Below are 14,576 nucleotides of genomic sequence, written 5' to 3' on the forward strand. Positions count from 1 at the left end.
GGAGCATGGGTTGGATACACCATCCAGGTTCATCCTGGTCAAGGGTTTACTTTCTTAGGTCTCAATCCAACACAACAGTACACTTCTAAAGCCCCTAGAACCTCATGACAAGCACTTGAAGAAAAAATGGGGGTCTGGCAGAAGCCAAACAGCAGAGTCCAGTTGAATTTCAGTTGTCACTAGTCAGCTAGACAGTTGCAGGAAAGGCCTCTTGTAGCTTATTGTATCCCTGAAGTTTAATCAATGGTCAGCTTTATGATCCTTGAAGTTCATGTTTTGGCCTGGGTTCAAGAAGGATAGCAGGTCCGGTCTTCTAAGCTCTTTTCAGACAGCAGGTTGAATCATTTTCTGATCTACCACAGGACAAAGAGGTTTGTGGTTTGCATGGAATGAGATTTTATGCCTGGAGGGAGTTAGGGCATGATAATGACTCCTGGGGACACCCTAACCAATTATTTAAAGGTTCTCATGGCTTGCCCTAGCCACTTTGGGTGTTTTCAAGGTAGCTGAAGAATTCAGCCATGCTAAACATGGACTCTGATCGCCTGGTGGTTTGTGTGGGAGTATACTATGTTAATCCTAGTGTGTTCCCACATCTAATACTAATAACTAGGTTTAGCAGTCCCTGTCCTTCCAACAAGCTCAGAGAAAGAAGCATGGTAGGACAAAGGTGAGCTTGTAACAGCCAGATATTGGATGCACACAAATTGTTTTGATATTCTGATTCCATCATTTGAAGTGCTCCTCCAATATTATATAAAACACCAGCACTCCTGCAAAGCATGTCTTAATATTCCAGTAGAATCTGACACCGTGATAGCAACAAGATGCCCACTGTGATGGATGCCAGTCCAGCTGGAGGGACAACATAAGGGTGCAGGCCTAAGTGTTAGCTACATCTACTTAAGACAGCGTAGGACTCTGTAAAGTTAATCAATGACTTGGGCCCGGCCCAGAGGCCATTGTGTCAAGGGCACAACTCCATCTCCCAACCTCCCTTCCTGTTTTTGGAGCGAGTTCACACCTCTGTTACATTCAAAGAGCAAAATACAGATCTAGCTTACAGGGACTTCTAGGGGCTTCAAGCAGAGCAAAAGTGACTTTATAAAAGTTATTTTTTAAAATATTTATTATAAATTTGACGTCATCAGTGAACTAGACTTATAATAAATATTTCACAAAGTCAAAAAATGAAGCATGTAGCTGTTTCCTTGGAGGAGATAACACATATTAAACTTTCATCCCAATGCCTATAGAAAAGGCAACCCTGCTACAGTTATGTTAGAAATTGGGTTTCTCGTTGGCACATGTATGCAACCTGTCCAAGCTGGAACCACAGTCCTGGTCATGGTAAGACAGATACACACATTAAATTACATTATTCTGTGCTCACCCTCTAGTAGCTTGGCACAGAGCAGACATTCTTAGTTTAGGAGGCAATGAGTAATGTATTTGTGCAACACTTAAAACAGTAACACAGTGAAAACACCAAAGAGGACTCCATGCCCAGGTAGAAAAATAGATTATATTTGTCTGAGTGAAACAAAACCTAAACAACATCAATCCAATGAATAGAAGTCAAGATACGATATTTCAAAGAAAATCTGCAATTGTATTGCTTAAAAGCTGAAAGCGCTAACCGGTGCTATCTTGTCATGCTGGACCGGGTTAAAGTCAAAGTTCAGGTCAACTGTGATGTAGCATGGCCGGCTACAGGTACCAACCTTGTCCCACTAAAAGTGTACCTTGTATGGTGGGTTGCTTTGCCGACAAATATCAAATGCAAGGAGCAGAGTAGACTATGCAAAGGTGTCGGTTCTGATCAGAGTAGCCAGGGATGCGTTGTTGTCATGTTATGCATTCGTCAGTCCTCAGGTAGTGGTGCAACATCAAACCATTTACGATGTAGGCCATGCGCCGTTTTTGAGCCACGCAGCTGGCGATGTGAAGAAGAAGCACTGGGGCTGATGATGATGCATCAATCCTGAGCCTCACAATCGCCAATGCAATATCCTTGTCCACAACAGCATCGACGATGCGCCTGCGTCAAGGCAAGATGCAGTGGTTCCAATCATTGCAGTGATGGTGATGCACAGATTCCCATAGAACACAGCTTCAGAACCCACTTCCAAGAGCTGAGGACTGGTTTGGTATCGGTAGGACTGACAGTTGGCACAGTCCAGAAGCTGCAGCAGAGCTCAGTGAAGTCTTTGATGTTGAAACACTTCGGAATAGGAGACAAGCCAGCAAGCCCTTGGAGTCACTTTCTTTCGAGGGATGTAGAAAGGCATGCCCAATCCTTCTCACTCCCAGGCAAGGAGGGCAGACGGGCAGGCACAGCAAAGCAGGAGTCCAGCAAAGTCCAGCAGAATTCCAGCAGAGTTTCAGCAGGCAGCAGGGCTGACACGGCAAAGCAGGAGTCCAACAAAGTCCAGCATAGTGACATTCTCTTTAGCAACACAACAGTCCTTCTACCTGGCAGGATTCCCTTAGGTTCATAAGTGTACTGATTTTGTGATATGTTTGGGGTCCAGTACTTATACCTAGTTGTGCCTTTGAAGTGGAGGAGACTTCAAAGAGAGGCTTTTAAAGTGCACAAAGTCCCTTCCCTTCCTGCCTTGGCTCCAGACACAGTACAAGGGGTTATGCAGCCCTTTGTAGGGGGCTCAGGACCCAGCCTATTCAGGTATAAGTGTCCACTCCTCCTTCCCATCCTGCCCAGGATGGGCCATCAACATGCAGATGGCCACTCAGTCACATTTGTGCTCCCTTCATGTGTGGCTGTCTACAGGGAATGCACACGAGCTCAGCTGCCACCCACCCAAATATGTATGCAGAGAAAGGGAGAGGCACAGAATGGTTAAAGTAAGAACATGCCAACTTTACCATAAGTTGTGATTTAAAATATTGAGTCCAGAGATGCCAAACTTGACATTGCTATCTGGTCCCAAATGGAAATTGCATGTATAAAATGTAATAAGAGAATCCCAGATATGCCTTGCAGTAGTGGAAAACGAATTTAAGAGTTTTTCCCTACATGGACATGTAAAACTTAAAAGAACATGCCCAGCTTTTTAAATACACTGCACCCCGTCCTTCGGGCTGATCAGGGCCTATATGTGTTACAAATTAAACTTTTGGCCTGGCATGTGGGTTAAGTTTCCTGGTTGAGATGATAGTTTAAAACTGAACACAGGCTCTTCAATAGCAGGCCTGGGCTATGTTTGAAGGGCTGCTGAAGTGGGTGGAACAATCAGTGCTGCAGGCCCACCAGTAGCATTTAATTTACAGGCCCGACGCACATGTAGTGCACATCACTAGGGACCAATAAGTAAATTAAATATGCCAATTGTGGATAAGCCAATGTTACCATGTTTTAGGGAAAGAGCACAGACCCACTAGCATTGGTCAGCTGTGGTAAAGTGACCAGGATCCTAAAACCACAGAAAGCAAAGTTAGCAAAATGGCGGTCAGAAGGCAAAAAGCCAGGAGGAAACCACACCAAGGATGCCAGGTCTAACAAATGATAATACTTTTGAGAAAATGTTCACTGCAAGGGAAATCAATAAAGTTGTACATGTCTTACTTTTAAATACCATGCACCCTACCCGATGCAATAAGGCATACTGACATAAATATTTGAAAGGAAGGTTTAGGCCCATCAAAAAGGTTGGTTTTTTTTGAGACGTCGAATTTGCAGTTTAATATTCAACAACAACTCTACTATGGTTTGTCTGAAGATATGCTTTACAGTGCTATTACAGTGGATGTCACAGTGAGCGCTGCTGTCCACTAGTAGAATTAAGTGGTCAGACCCTGGGTACCTTTGGTACTACATGGTAAGACGTATAGGGAAATGAATTAAAATAATCAGGTGCATATAGTTTCATCATAAAAGAAGCACAAGAACTTTATAGGTGGTTAGCAGTGGAAAAGTTCACAAAGTTCTGTAGTCAGCAAAATTAGGGTTCAGCAAAAAGGCAAAAAAATTGGTGACCATACAGAAGGGGCACAGTTCCAACACAGTCCCTCACAAGTCTCCAACCAATTTCTTGTACTAGAGTTTTATAGTTATTCCTACCCTACTGCTGAGAAAAAAGCCATTTTGATGCACTGGTATTCAACATCCTGCATAGACAGACGCTAGTCACAGTGCTCTGAAAACATTTGGGCATATTGTAGTGCACCTCTGATGGGATTCTGGCCTTTTACACATGACAGGTCTGTTTTATAGATCTACTACTTTCCTTCTTTTGCCTTGGTCTTTTTTCAAAGTATTGGAAGCAGTCTTGTTCTTGATGTATATATGTCTATTGGCTCGAACATTTCAATTTGGAAGCAAAACCAGAAACGTGGCAGTGCCATTTATAGCCTGTTCTCTGCTGTTTAATGCTCCATTTAGCAGGCTGGAGCCTTAACTGGTGCACTTTAAGCTTGAATCTATCATGATAATACCGCGTTTTAATAAGAAATCGCCCATTAATTATGTCAGGTAGAAAGTTCTGTTTTCAAAATGAAGCTTTTAAAATTCCGCCCGTCTTTGGAAAAGCTTCTGCTCTGAGACATCGGCATACTTTTATGTTCAGTACTAATAGTGATTTATACAGCAGTTGTAAGATTTTAAATAGGTTCCTAAACCTGTCAAAAAGTGAGAGGTCACAGCCACTTCAATACGTCCAAATGCACCTTAGACGAAAAGTCTGTCAACGTTTTACATTTTTGCTCTCTTATGAAAGTTCACCTGTTTTTACAAATTCAGTGATTTTAGGCCACTCATAAATCCACCCCAAATCCCCCACCCATGGTATTTATAAAGGTGGTAGGGTAATGCTGTGCGTCTTTTCAGATAAAGGGACATAGAAATGTTAGCACTTGAGCGCCAATTTCTTTGCTCCAGTGGCACCATTCTATTAAAAATACTTTGGGGCATACTTACAAGTCCCTTGCGCCGTCTTAGCGCCACCTTAGCGTCATTTTATTGACGCTAAGGTGGCCTTTTCCCAGCACCACATTTACAGACTGCCGCAATGCAAGTATTGCGGACTTTGTAACTCCTTGTGCCACATTATGTCCCAGGCATTATGTATTTCAGGGAGCGTTCCCCGTCAGGGGGCCCTAAAAAATGGCACAGTGAAATTTACAACATTTCACTGCGCCATTTTTCCCATAATTTTTCAAGCCTGCGCAGAGCAGGTGTTAAAATGACACACCCCTTGAAATCATGCGCCTCCCCATGCTTTGCTGCACTAGCATCAAAACTTAAGATGCTAGTGTATCAAAGTGCTACAATAGCGTCAACTATTTTGATGCTATTGTACTAACGACTGCCATGGTGTGAAATATTGTAAATACGGCACAACTGTGGTTTCGGTAGCTGGTGGTAGGGGCACACAAGAAAAGTGGCACACTGGGATCGATGCGCCATTTTCTGTAAATATGCCCCTTAATATTTGTAGCCATATTTGCTTCAGTGGCCCCTTTGGTAGTTTAAGCAAGCACAAAGTTTGTGCCTGCACAGTGGCATCCGCCCATTTACTTTGTGTAAAGGTTAATTTGAAATAGGATAATCATTTTGCTCTTGTAAATGTTCAATGTTATAAAAGCATGCAAAAAACAAATGTGAAACAACATTTCACATTTCACAGACGTGGGTCCCGTGCTCACTGCATCTCTGGATTCAAGCTAGCCTGGCTGACGAGGGGTGATACCCCGAAACTGGTCCACGGAGTACCTGGCTTGGCATTTCGGACTGGACTGTTCTTATGGGGAACAGGATCAAAACTGATTTGCATGTGGCTGGGTTCAAAGGTGGGTGGCATGGTGGGCAAACAAATGATTGATTAAACCCAGATCATTGTGACTGGGGTGAATGTTTACATTGTTCAGCATTCTGTCCATTATCTGTTCTTTTTGCTTTTGTCACCGTAAGGGTGAAGGGTATGCCCAGACGTGGGTCCTGTGCTCACTACGCCACTGGATTAAAGCTGGGCAGGCTGATGAGGGGTGCTACCCCGAAACGTCATAGGATGCTTGTTTCCAGTCAAAGGACAATCTGGATTGGCAGTTTGGGCTGGACTGTTCCCCTGGGGAACAGGGTCAAGACTGACTTGCATATGGCTGGGTCTAAACTGGGGTGGTGTGGTGGACAAAAGATGTTAAAGTGTTGGAAATGTTGCAGGAGCGAAGGGAACACTGTTTCACTGAATGCTCAAATTCAAAAGCTTTGCAAGCAGCTAAGTAACTCTGGTTAGCCACTCACTGCAAGACAGTATTTATATTCCAAGAAATGCGGCAGCATGAATTCTGTGGTGTCATGCATTTTCTCCTGTTTATAAGTGTTGTGGCGTGGATAAAGAAAATGGGGGTCATGGGGCAGCCGGTGACTGCTCTCTTGTGGGAAAAATATTGGCAAAGGAGGGTGGAATTTGTTTTCTAAAAGTGAGTTAAAAATGTTGTTATCTTGTTGGTATTCTGGGAAACCTTCACCACTGAAATACAGGGTTTGTTTCTCAGGCAAGTAAGTTAGTGTCAACTACACATTTGATGTTTACAGTGATTCTTGGAATCTCAGGACTGCTATAATATTTCAAAGAAATTATGTATTAAGTTATTTGGTCAACTGCATGATTGGGTAGAGAATTCAAATCACTAGACCTCCAGGTCAGGCAATTTTATTTTTCAAGGCCTATTTTAGTTCTTACACATGTAGTGTGCTAATGCATTATGTGATTGCTGGCATAGACTGGAATAATATCACATAATATGTGTCAGGAGGCAGATATGGAGGCATGGCTTACTGCTTATGGCGCATTTGCATTCTTTCAGACCAGAAATGAAATGACTCAGGAAGGATAATCAATAAAACCCTACTAAAATTTTGTTATAGAAGTTCTAAAGGTATCCCTGTCTTCATCCTCCTCTACTTCAGTGCCTTAGCTTCCAGCCTTCAGCTTCAAGAATCAAGTTACAACTATTACATGAATGTGGCCGGTAGGCCGCGATCCCCCAGTACCAAAAAAAAGATCTGCTTAGGGCTACTGATCCACAATAATTGGTACTCTGCCACCACAGTTTGATGTCAACAATCGAGGACATAGACCATAGTCCTACAGCAGCAAAGATGGCATGCTTAATGCACATCTCCAGCTCAAAGAATAGGTTCTCGACCTTGAAGTCACTATGGGCAGGCCTAGTTCTCAGCAGATTAGAGTGAGAGCCAGGCCAATAAGTCAGGCTACCAGGTTAACATACAGTCTGGTCATTCGGGGGAGGAGCATAGACCTGTTTACCAGGCTGGGAACATTCCCATCCCAACATCTTGTAATCCTTTTATGATACATTGTAATGCTTGTTCAATATATTGCGTGACATGAACACGTAGTATGAGTACTGGTGATTTTGCGGATGGAATATGTGAACTTTTTCCTATCTGACCTTCCTGCATTCTGGGGGCATTTTTTAAAGATGTCCTTGGTGGCCCCACAAGATTGATTACTGACAAATGGAAGTTTAACCATAACATGCTACCATGCAAATAGCTCTCACTGAAACCCTGCTGCATTTTCAGATCAGCCTGCAGAATATTCAAAACTCAGACACTGACTACCATTTTTATCTGGAAAACAAGCTGCTTCTCTTAGGACATACGTGTAAGCTCCATCAGTCCCCATCTTCAAAAAATTGCCATAGTAAAATCCCAACTCTAACCCAGTCCTTTCTGCATTCTGCTGTGAGGCTCTGGAATGATAACTTAAAGTTCCGGTATGGCCCACGCAAAAACTCTTTCTAAAAAATACTAAAAAGCTACCTTTTGTTAAAAATATCAACCACCTCTTAATGGACTCTTCTACTCTCTTTCTACATGAATCGCAGTTTTACTCACCATGACTAAATAGTATGCCTAAAATTAATTAATCAGGATTCCAGGACTCTTCGCATTGTATGTAAAACTTAAGCTCTCCTCTGCTCATTACCCTAGCCTACATTGCTGGAAAAAGCACATATTTGCTGTTGGACCTAGCCCTTTCTGCAGGGTCACCCCAGATTTTTGCTTTTTTTTCCTGAACCAGTTTTCATTGGAATTATGACTCAGCACTTTTTTCCTGCTTATCAGTGTCAACATGCTTGTGCACTCCATCTTTAAACATGGTAACATTGGTCCACACCTGATTGGTACCTTCAATTTACCTATAAGTCTCTAGTATTTGATACTACATGTACGCCGGGCTGTAAATTATACGTTGCTAGTGGGTGACAGCACTCCTTGCCCCACCCACTAGAACAGAACTGTAAAATGTGTATCAGACCTGCCACTGCAGCCTATAGGGCAATTCGAAATTACCATTTTGACACTTTTGCCAGGCCTAAAACTTCATTTTCAATACTTATAACTCATAGTACATGGTATTTAAAAACTAGGGCGTCTTGACAGCTAACGTTATTTTTCACTGTAGCAAGGCTATCTCTTCCATTTACTAACAATGAATAACCTTAGTTTGGAAACAGGTAGGGAAATAATCATTCTGCTTATTGAATTCTAATTTAAAATCCCCTTTATTGGTAAATTTGGACTGTAAGTTATGCGCCACTTTTAGAAAGTGTGAGAGAACAGGGGTGATTGCAGAGGCCCCCTAACTTTTTGCCCCCATTTTCCACTTTTTGCTGGTGTTTTCCTGACTCTGATGGTGCCCTGGGTACTGCTAACCAGTCCCATGGCCTGTGTTCTGTATAAAATCAGTATGCAAATTAGGCTAATTATAATTGGCTAAGTCAACCTACCTATAAGTCCCTAGTATATGGTAGGGCATGTAGGTTTAGGGACCCCAGCATAGATAGTGCACCCATAGGTGCACTGCTGAGGTGCCCAGTGTCATTTTAAAGGCAGGCCTGCCTTGCTGGCTGCTTTTAATTTAAAGTTACATGCAAATTTGACTTTGGAATTAAAAGTAGTTCCAAAGTCTTAAACTACCTTATTGTTACATATAAGTCACCCCTAAGGTGTGCCCTATGTGCACCTAGGGCTGGGTGTCATGTAACTATAAGCAGGGACCTTATAAAAATAGTTTTATAAGCCCTGGTGAGGTAAAACAGCCAAATTCGTTTTCCCTCATTGTAGTGAATGGCCTCCATAGGCTAGAATGGGGAGACTTTATTTTAATTTTAAAAGTCCCCTTAAGTAACAGATACCAGAAGTTTGGTATCAAATTAATTGTTATAATAAATCCCACAACTTCCAGTTGTTTAATTTAATATAACTTTTTCAGGTAAAGAGTTTTAAACTTTACCTGAAGAGTTGCCAACCTCAACCCTGCAGTGTTTTGCTGCTGTGCTCTGATTGGCCAGCCTCTGGCAGCCTGGCCAGGCTGCCTTGATGAGGTGTGAAGTGGCCTGGCTCCACACAAAGAGATGTGACTGCGGGAGGAGATCTCCCCTCAGCAGATGGTGAAGCAGGAAGGCGGAGGGCTGCCAAGCTGGTCTTCAAAGGCAGAGAAGGACATTTGGAGCAACCCAGCAACACCCTCACATCCTGCAAACCCAGACAATTAGGTGCCCCTTGATTAGATTAGGAGAGGGCAGGAGAGGGGTGTGTTTAGGATTTTTAGCCACATCACTGGGTGGGCTCAGCCAGATGTAACCTCCAAAAATCACTTTCAGCCATGATGGATTTTTGAGGAATGGTGCTCCAGGGGATTGATTATTGCCACACTTCCAAGGAAGTGGCCATAACAGGGGGAATGACCCTGCCCCTGATTGGAGAACCAGGACCCCCCTGTTTTTCACCCAGGAACAAGGATAAAACTGGCAGACCTGCACCCACACCTCAGATCCCTATCAGATTCCAACAAGGAAGAACTACAGGAGAAGAAGGACTGCCCTGCTGGACCCCTGACCTGCACCTGGACACTGCACTCTTGAGGACTGCACCAGCTGCACATTTGGGCTTCACCACTAAAAGGACTTTACCTGTCTTCTACTGCTTCAAAAAGGGACTCCCTGTTTGCTACAGGTACAAAGGAGCTTCCCATAGTCCCCTGCATCAAGTCCTCCAAGCAAAGCCCAGCTGACCAGTGTCCAGTGGCCATTTGAGGATTCTGACGTGGTGCATTCTGGGAATTGTAGTCCCAACGCCCAAGGAGCAACTCAGAGCTTCTGGAACCTTGGATCAAGTTGTGGACACTCCAAGAACACAAAAAGGACCTCTGGAAGAATATCCAGAAGTTTGGAAACGTTTGGAGCAACTCTATAAGTTGAAGAGGTGCATTGTGGGAGTTGTAGTCCCAGACCCCAAGAGGCACACCAGAGCCTCTGAACCCTTGGCTGGTGCTGTGGACCACTTTCCTGAATCAAACACTTCTGAAAGTAAGTGTGACAGTGTTACCTCATGGATGTCCTGAACTCTGGACTTTGTTCCTTTCCAGTGTGACCTTTTTTAACCCTTTGAACACTAGTTGCTTCTTTGCGCTAGAAAGCATGAATTCTTTAAAAATTCATATCTCCAGTTCTCCTTATCTGATTTTATTCGTTTTGGTGTCATTTTAAAGATAAAAATATAATCTATGTTTATAAATTGATTTTGGATTTTTAAACTGTTTCCTGTGTTTTATTTAATTACTGTTTTGTGATATCTGAATGCTTTACACTTTGTTTCCTAAGTTAAGCCTTGTCGCTCGTTGCCAAGCTACCAAGGGTTGAGCTAGGTTTAATTTACTGAGGCCTAACTGGACCTAAGTGGAGGTTAGTGGCCTATTGCTAAGTGTAAGTACTTACCTGCCCTTACCAATAACCCAATTTTCTGCCAAAACCAAATGTGCCATGCCCCCCAACATGAAGCTCCAGCTGAGGATACTTGTGTGGATTTAGACTTTCAGAAGGTAAACTGTTTACTAGGACAAACCTGGTTGCTGTATCTGATCTGCAATCTATTGCAGTTAACCTGAACTTTTGACTTTGTCCCTGGTCCAGTGTGACCAGATAACTTTGAGTGATGCTTTATACTTCTTGAAGCTATTTTCTCCTAAAACTTTATAAATTCATAACTCTGGTTGTACTTTTTGGATTTTGTCATTTTGATGTAGTTTATTTATTATATTTTAATTTACATTTCTAAAATGGATTGGGATATTCCTTTTACTTCATTACTATTTAACTGAGGAATAAAACTTGACACATTGCCTCTAAGCTAAGCTGAGTGCTTTTGTATTAAGGTACCAGAACACAACACAAGGCAATGATCCTGTTTATTATTTGAGTGGGGCTTTCTGTCCTCTCAACTAATAACCCAGTTTCTTACATTTCAGATTTATCCGTGCCATTGTTTATTGTAAACATATGTTATCATTTCCATAAATTATATCTAAAACTCTCTAAGCCCTTGTTTTAAAAACACAAAATAAATAAGCTAAAATGTACAAACGTCTCTTCCAGGGGTTTCATGCAAAAATAACTGCAAATGCATGAATGAAATGGTACCAGTCCTTTGCAAGACAAACATTAGTTCGAGCAGTCCCTTCTACCACCCCAATAGCCATTCAGCTCTCATAGCTGAAGATTTCTATCCATTCCACCAAATGCAGCACTCTCCAGCATGGTCTGTCTTTGTGCCATCTTGGGCAACAGGACTTTACAATTATATTCTCAGCAACAGCTATAGAGGTTAGAATAACATGAATAGCAAATTTCCAGATACAATAGAAAGCATGTTATACAAGCAAATCAATTGTATACGGTGTGCTGAGTGTCCTGTCTTGTCTTCGTGAAATTGCTGCGTAATGTATTTTTATTGTCAGTTGCAAAGGAAAACAAGCAATGCAAAGCCAAATAGGTCACGCCCATATGAGTCGTATTTACTTTTTAATTTTTTTTGCCATGTTGCACAGCTCAGTCAACATTTTTAGAATCATAGTGCTGTGGTGCTGTTCCTTAAAAAATACTGAAATACCATCCAGCAAATGAGGTGCCTATTCTTGTGTCCATATTGTCAAAATCAGGAATTTGTAAAGGTCACAGCTTTCCAGGTGCACTTCCAGGAGTACTTTCTGAAAAGCTTTGAAAAGTCATAAATGTGCATCCATGCAAGGTTTAAATCAGATCCAAAGCATCCAAGTAGAGTGCCCTAACCAGGGCTTCATGAATTAATTATTCCAAAAAAGAATTGTAAATTGTGATAAACTAGTGATTTGCAATTTGTGATTTGTTATTTCGAATGTATTATTATATATTTGGTAGAAGTGGCTGCAATTTGCACACCAAGGGCCAGATGTACAACTGTTTTTAGTGGTCGCAAACAGAGATTCTGCCTGTTTGCAACCGCTAAAACGGCCTCTCATATGTACAAACCCTATTTTGTAACTGTTAGAAATGGGGTCTTTGGTTGACAGTCAGGTTACCCCCTGTCCAAGCAAGGACCCTCACTCTAGTCTGGGTAAAAGAGAATCACCCTCAGCTAACCCCCGCTCACCTCCTTGGTAGCTTGGCACAAGCAAGAGGCTTAACTTCAGAGTGCTAGGTATAAAGTATTTGCACCAACACACAGAGTAATTCAATGAAAACACTACAAAATGACACAACACAGGTTTAGAAAAATAGAAAATATTTATCTAAACAAAACTAGACCAAAAATCCACCATACACAAGTCAAGTTATTTATTAAAAAGCAAAAAGAGTCTTTATGTCTTTTTACATACAACGCTAACGCTGTTAGCATGAAAATGTACCTTGTTTGCGTCAAAATAACAGGCACCCCTGGCCCAGGGCAGGCCCCGGACACACACCAGATGGTTGAAGACTGCATTGTGTGAGGGCAGGCACAGCCCTTTCAGGTATAAGTGACCACTCCTCCCCTCCCTCCTAGCACAAATGGCTCATCAGGACACAAAGGCTACACCCCAGCTCCCTTTGTGTCACTGTCTAGAGAGAGGTGCAAACAGATCAACTGTCAAACTGACACAGACAGGGAATCCACAAACAGGCAGAGTCACAGAATGGTTTAAGCAAGAAAATGTTCACTTTCTAAAAGTGGCATTTTCAAACACACAATCTTAAAATCAACTTTACTAAAAGATGTATTTTTAAATTGTGAGCTCAGAGACCCCAAACTCCACATTTCTATCCGCTCCCAAAGGGAATCTTCACTTTAATCATATTTAAAGGTAGCCCCCATGTTAACCTATGAGAGGGACAGGCCTTGCAACAGTGAAAAACACATTTACCAGTATTTCACTTTCAGGATATATAAAACACATTACTATATGTCCTACTTTAACCATACACTGCACCTTGCCCTTGGGACTACCTAGGGCCTACCTTACGGGTGTCTTACATGTAAGAAAAGAGAAGGTTTAGGCCTGGCAAGTGGGTACACTTTCCAAGTCGAATTTACAGTATAAAACTGCACACACAGACACTGCAGTGGCAGGTCTGAGACATGATTACAGGGCTACTCGTGGGTGGCACAACCAGTGCTGCAGGCCCACTAGTAGCATTTGATTTACAGGCCCTGGGCACCTCTAGTGCACTTTACTAGAGACTTACTAGTAAATCAAATATGGAAATCATGGAGAAACCAATTAACAATACAACTTACACAGAGAGCATATGCAATTTTAGCACTGGTTAGCAGTGGTAAAGTGCTCAGAGGTCTAGAGCCAACAAAAACAGGTCAGAAGGAGGAAGGAGGCAAAAAGATTGTGGATGACCCTGCAAAAAGTGCAAATTCCAACAGTAACCTATTACCGACTTATAAATTAGGGCATGTGAGTCACTATTAGGAAGGGGTGTGACAAGGGTATCCCTTCCTAAAAGCGAGTCGCAGGGGGATGTACAAATGTTTGAGACCTGAATATGGACATAAAACAATCAATTTACCGCCTACTTCAAGTACAGGAAGGAGTTCCCAGGGGACTCCTTCCCCATTGTTAATCATTGTGAAAATGTTTTAAGGAAATTGTGAGCCACACAGATTCACAATTTGTGAGTCACAAAAGGAAGTGGATGTACATCTGGCCCCAACTTCTACTGAATGTATTGGTATTTCGCGAACCAACCTATGTATTAGTAGGTTAGGCCACAAAATACTATATCATAGTGGGTCGCAATTTGTCCTACTTCATTAATATGAATGAGGCAGGTTGCAAACTGTGGCACATTACAATTTTACCAAGAATTGAAGTGTTGTCCCAAGAAACTGGACTGCCTTTAAAAAGAAATTAAACATTTTACAAACATTTTTTTAGGGCCAGCCAGTACTTCCAGGGACAACTGCCTGCTTCTAAATAATCTGTGTCTGCATCATTTTGCCAATGGTTACCACATTCTTTAATTTAAATTAAAAAATTAATGTTTTGCGACCGGATTTCAGTCAAAGAACATTTATACATAACTTAAGGAATCTGTATTTGGGAGAGATTTACATGCCCCTTCCAAAAACTGATTCGGTATTTACTTGAAAACCCAAATTGACATTCGTAATGTGTTACTGAATCACAAAGTAGGTTTTGTACATCTAAAAAACCCATTTTGCAGTCACAAATGCTCCAATTCGACCTTTGCAACCTTAAAATTGTTTTGCCGATGAAGGA

Source organism: Pleurodeles waltl, chromosome 2_2 (assembly GCF_031143425.1).
Source record: "Pleurodeles waltl isolate 20211129_DDA chromosome 2_2, aPleWal1.hap1.20221129, whole genome shotgun sequence".
NCBI lineage: Eukaryota > Metazoa > Chordata > Amphibia > Caudata > Salamandridae > Pleurodeles > Pleurodeles waltl.